The sequence below is a fragment of the Etheostoma cragini genome, chromosome 6, assembly GCF_013103735.1.
Source record: "Etheostoma cragini isolate CJK2018 chromosome 6, CSU_Ecrag_1.0, whole genome shotgun sequence".
NCBI lineage: Eukaryota > Metazoa > Chordata > Actinopteri > Perciformes > Percidae > Etheostoma > Etheostoma cragini.
In genome coordinates this window covers 5181351-5187472 of record NC_048412.1, presented here as the reverse complement: position 1 = coordinate 5187472, position 6122 = coordinate 5181351, and positions in this window count along the sequence as shown.

The following is a 6122-nucleotide window of genomic DNA, read 5'->3' as shown; positions in this document are numbered from 1 at the left end:
CCTCCAGGACGCTGTAAAAGCCTCATTGCACGTTATCGCAAACGCTTGGTTGCAGTTGTTGCTGCTAAGGGTGGCCCAGCCAGTTATTAGGTGTAGGGGGCAATCACTTTTTCACACAGGGCCATGATGGTTTGGATTTTTTTTCACCTTTAATAATAAACACCTTCATTTACAGATTGCATTTTGTGTTTACTTGTGTTGTCCCTGACTATTGTTTAAATTGGTTTGATGTTCCGAAACACTTAAGTGTGACAAACATGCAAAGGAACAGGAAATGAGGAAGGGGGCAAACACTCTTTCACACCACTGTATATCAGCATTTCCACTAAATAGTTGGAATGCTGCTGAAACAGCATTCACAAAAAAAAATTTAACAATTCTTCGAATGCTGCTAAATCAGCATTTACACATATAGGCTATAGAAGTTGTCATGAACGCTGTTCTGTGCTTCTGACAGAGATCATGAAATACAGCATATGATAAAACAATGAGCAGCTGAAGCAGCTTTGCTGCTTTTATTTAATTTATGTCGCTTATAAACAACTCCTTTGTTTAATTGATGTTGCTTATAAACAACACGATTTTTTTCTCTTCACAGCAATTACTATGTCAGGCTACTGACATATTACAAAAAATTCTTGATGTTTCTTGGACAGAAGAGCGGCAACACTACAAGTATGACACCAACCAGTCTCCAGAATTTTGCGTGTTGTCGTGAAAATCAAGTTCATAGACGCTTTGGTGGAGGAGCAGCCTCTCAAAAACTCACAGAAATCTTTTAAATTGATCGTTGTCGATCACAAATAAATATAGGTTTAGAAACTGCATGGCATATTTCTTTTTAAGTGAACTATTATCATAAAATAAGAGATTGTGTTCCAAATAAGCAGCCATTATGGTCTGTTTTGAAATCCCACATCTTCCGTTTGTCCAATTAGGTTCAACCACCACGGTTGTAGGAGGGTGTAGCCTGTGTTCTTTTCTTGTCATTGGTCCAAGGGAAGATAAACAGGTAACTGCTGGTGGCTAGCCCACTGGCGTGTGATACTGGGAAGCGGAGTGAGCCCTGCCATGGTAAAAGCACTGTGTGTATCTTTTCTTCACCAGACAGCAACAGTAGCATCTCTCCTTTTTCGCAATGTTTACATATGTGCGCCAGAGAGGCAGAGAGCGCTCTTTCTTCCTATTGGTCAATGTCAAGCAACATGGTGTAGAACTTGTCACACTCGGCGGAAAAAGACAAAAAATTCTGACATGTTAGACTTTCTGCGTTTGTGAAGCATCCCAGACGTCAGATCACTGATATTTGATTATGTCACACTGCAAGAGGTAAAGAAACACATCTTGAATCTCTCCCTGGGATGCTTCACAAACACTGTAGAATCCCTCCCCTCTGTTGTGATTGTGTCTATTTTTGCTTTCCTGTCTGTTTTTGTTTCTTGTTTACTTCTGTTCTGTGATTATTGCGTAGGTTTCTGTTTTAGGTCGGTAGTCTGGTTTTCTGTCATGTCCTAGTTTCCACCCTTGTCTTGTGTGGTTGTAGTTCCCGTCTTGTTTTTTCTTGAGTGTCTGTATGTTCTGTTTCATTTTGATAGTCTGGGGGTCTGTCTAGTCTTGTTTTACTCCCTGTGTTTTCTCACCCTTGTGTTTACCTAATGTTGTTCACCTGGGGCCTGTTGCACGAAACTAGGATAAGGGATTAAGCCAGGATATTCAAGTTATCCTGGATGAATTTAGCTTGGATTCGGTTGCACGAAACCGGGATGAACTAAGCCCAGCCAAGTAACCATGGAGATTTATTCTTTGCGGCTAGCCTGGTCCAGAGCAGGCTAACAGCCAGGCTAAAATTTATCCTGGAGTCTCATGTGTCAAATCAGCTGCCGTCTGCTCCGACATAAACGTGTTTAACAGTTATTCCGTTGTCTTCTGCATGTGTTCTGCTTTATTTTATTAACATGCATTAGCCTACTTGTCACTATTGTTGTCGCGAGTTGGATTTAAACCCTACTACAGCTGTTTAGATGTTTAGGAATGGTTGCACTGGCACCCTGATGCGGAGTGGGACTTTTCCCGGTGGGACGGTACTGTTCCGAGGCTGCCTGGCGTGTGGCCGCTGACCGGTGGCCGCTGCCCGGTGGCCGGTGACTGGTGACCGGTGACTGCATGCCCGGTGGCCGTGGCTGGTGACCGGTGGCCGCTGCCCGGTGGCCGCCGCCTGCCGGCAGACCTGCGAGTCGCGTCAGTGTCCACTCTCTCTGTAAAAGTAGAGATGAGCAGCGCAGCGTCCGTGGTCTCAGCTTCAGGTTCATACACGACACGCTCAGAAGATTAAGTGTGACAATATTAATGTGGTGATATTCCCAGATGATAATAATGGCAGACTGGTCAGAGAATACATTCATGATTCATTTTCTTGTTGCTTATCCTTCTCTAATAAAGGACAGTTTGTGTTACTCCTTAATATGTAGGCACAATGTTTTTTATTATTGCTTACATTGGTTTCATAACCTTCTCCATTAGTCTCACATCCCTGGACCAATAACGTGGCCTATATACAGTACGCATGTAGTGTAGTTTACGTTCATCACACCGGGAACAAAGCAATGGTTCTTAATCTTTTTATTTTGGTGCGGTCACTTGTCGGAAGAATAAACCATGAATATTGTTTTACAAATGCTCACAGCGTGTTTTGAAGTCACTTACTTATTTTTCTATTTGGTGTCCCTTTCTGATTGTTCTCTATGAATATTAATTGTAGCCTGCAAAGAATTAGATATAGCTTAAAGAGATTGGTTCATATGGTTGTAAAACATGTTCTCGCATTGTGAATAAGGGTTTGAAATTAAGCCTAGAGTCATTAGGGTCCATTTCCCGAGGAACAATATTCCCTCTGCTCACATTTTAAGGCAAAGGCTGAATAATAATACATTTTATTTATATAGTGCTTTACATGGTAGGCTAGTCAAAGACACTTTACAGTAAAACCAGCATATTTAGGCTATCACATGAAAACAGAAACATGAAACTAGCATACTTAAAGCAATTAAAACACAGTGTAGCCTACAACTTTGTAAAATGTGGAGCGACTATAGCCTAAGTAGATATTTTTACATCCTTACACATTCAGTCGGGTCCGCTATGGTCTGTTCGGCTTTTTCTCTCCGTTTGATAAGAGCCGTATTTCCCTTTCTGCATATTAAATCCTTTACCTCCTCGTTACTTTCAATTTAAGCTGCTGCTCATTGGGTGAAACATATGCGTCTTCTCAATTCTGCATCAGTAAATCTGTGATCGATACCGTGGTCTATTTGAGAAAGCCGTGAACGTGCACTTATCCCAGCTTACTACACCTGGCTTGACATAGCTCCACCTGTTCATCCTGGCTTGGCAATCGTGCAACCGATTAAGCCGCGATGAGCGGATCGCACTAAGTCAAGCTGCGCTTTTTAACTTATCCTGGATATCTTTATTCTACTTTCGTGCAACAAGGCCCCTGTTTCCCAGCCCTTGTGTTTCCTTGTTACCCTGTGTATTTAGTCTTTGCCTTCCTCTTGTCCTTTGTCCGATCGTTTTGTTTGTGGATATTCTGGCTGTTGTGTTCCAGTCGCTGTTTTTTTTGTAAAACTTTGATCTTCGGACTTCTTGGAATTTGTTTTTTGCCTGCCTGGTTTTGTTCTCCTTTTGTCGCTTGTTTTTTTCCATTTTGCAATTTTTGGATCCCTTTGGAAAACCCACCGTTGTGCTATCCACATGCGAGGTGGAATATATGGCTTCAATCACGTAGGAGTGTCTATACTTAGAGCAGTTAGTGAGAGGTATAGATAACTACCACAAACACACAAACTATAGCACATTAGGACAATCGGGGAACAATCGCTCTTGCCAAAAACCATGAAAACAGACAAAGGTGTAAACAAATAGTCATAAAGTACAACTTTATCAGATCTACTTTGAATAAAGGGAAGAGTGACTTTGATGGATTGTTCTACTGATAACATGATTGCTGATGCAAAAAGTAAATTGAAACTGAAGAGGTTTGCAGGTGCACTTTTTGGAGATTGATATTTGTATGATAGAGTATATAGCCTAACCTGAGTACAAGTGGGGGTGTTCAAATGTGTTCATTATGTCCTCAGTTGCATATTAGGTATTATGATGCTGTACTGTTCTATATTGTGTGAATGTTTGTACCACAGGGGAGCGCTATGGTGCAGGCTATAGAGGACGCGTTTGCGTCATTAGTTTTTCCCAGTTGAGTGAGAATGTGTCCACAGCTGAAAATAAATATATTGAGAACGGCTAAAGATAATTAATCTCTATCGTCAACTCTTTTCCTCCAAATACAACGTTAGCTGCAAAAATAGTATACATAACTCAACACCTGAACCCTCGTTCCACCTGACCCTTTCTTCACCTCGTTATCTATTGTATTTAGTCTGTTTTTTTTGTGTCTAGTGTCAGATCATTGCTCTGTGTGTGTGTGTGTGTGTGTGTATGTGTGTGCGTGCGTTCTACCTTTTTGTCTCAGTGTTCCCATGTCTTGTGATTCCTGTTTTTCGAGTTCCACTACGTTTTGGACTACTTCTGCATGCTGTATTCAGGACTCCTTTTGTTTTCAAGGAGACACCATTCCCACAGGCGGGACTTTTTTTCTGTTGCTGTTGAGTCCCTGTTTTCTCCACTCATAAAAGTTTTCATGAATTGCAAGTATTAAATCTTCATAAACACGCTCATGCAGCACACCATTTAAAAGCTTAGAGTCTTATGATTCGACTAAGCCCACACGTAATGCATAAGATGATTTCGCAGTTAAAATCCTGTTATGAAGTTAAAGAAAAAAAAGAAACACAGAAAGATACTGCTGCGCTTAGTCTAAATTGAGAGTGCATCCATACCTTTTTCCTTGTGTTTTCATTCACAGCGGTGAAGGATTACAAAAAAACTTTTTGCCCTACATTGCCAACAATCCAAGGAATTTGAATATCCAAGCTATTTTACCCCAAACGAGCAGTTGGCCTCACAATGTTGTAGTTTATGGCTGAGATTCAACGAGAAAAAGCTAAACAGTTTATCATTTGTGGGTTTTCTTTGCTTCTCTCTTCTCCCCCGAGGCTGCCACATTGTTTCTTTGTAGACAGTCAAATTCTCTGACGGCTAAGGATTTGATTGACAGGTCTTGTTAGCCGATCCGTTAATATAAGCCAGAGATAGTCTTGGTCAAAGTCAATCATGTCACAAAGTTCAGGGAAATCCCACGTGTATAAGATTGCCATTTCTGGGACCAGTTGTTGATGTAACTAGACCAATAAGCCAATAATGAGACGAATTGATAGCTATCAACCATGACCATGAAATGTTAACCGTGTTATGGCTGCAGCTGTGTCTAAGCAGAAATAAGGCCTTATTTATTGCATTTCAAATCCTAAACAATTTAGAATTACTTATTTCTATATATTTATATTTATATTCATCATATGGGCACTGTGGAAGACGGCTGCCTCTCCAGTAGCTCTCCGGTTTTCTAGCTCTTTTACTTCCTTGAGTGCAGTCATGCTCTCCTACTCTCCCCTACTATCTCCTATTTTTGTCTACTTGTTGTGTGGAGACTTTATTTTCTCTCTTCCCCCCGCCTGCTGTTTTCCTGGGAAACTTTCAAAATGGAATTGATCGATAGTCACTCAGCGCTATTGACAAGATTTTCTCACTCAGGCACGCTTCACCGGGTGAGCCGACCTGCCCAGGTGGAATATACACTGCAGGCTACGCAGATTTGTGGGAGAACTGGCAAGCGATCTGCTTGGATGTTCTAACAGTGGAAGACGTAGAAGATTTGTGGATTACTGGAATTCTGTTGGGAGGCTTTCTGGTCATGGGACTTGGAATCTCCCTAAACCATCTTAAAATTGGTATGAGACAGCAGCCAGTAAATTTGCCCCAAGGCAATCTGGGGAAAACAAAGAGGGTTTGAATGTATTGAACAGTAGAAGCTGAAGGTTTTACATCAGAGGGCTGATCAGAAAGGTGAACTGTCTCGTTACATCTCAGACCGGTGTGATACCCCTACTGGTTTCCACAACAACTGGTTACCGTCATAGACAGTTAAAGAAAGAAAAGGTTGTCCG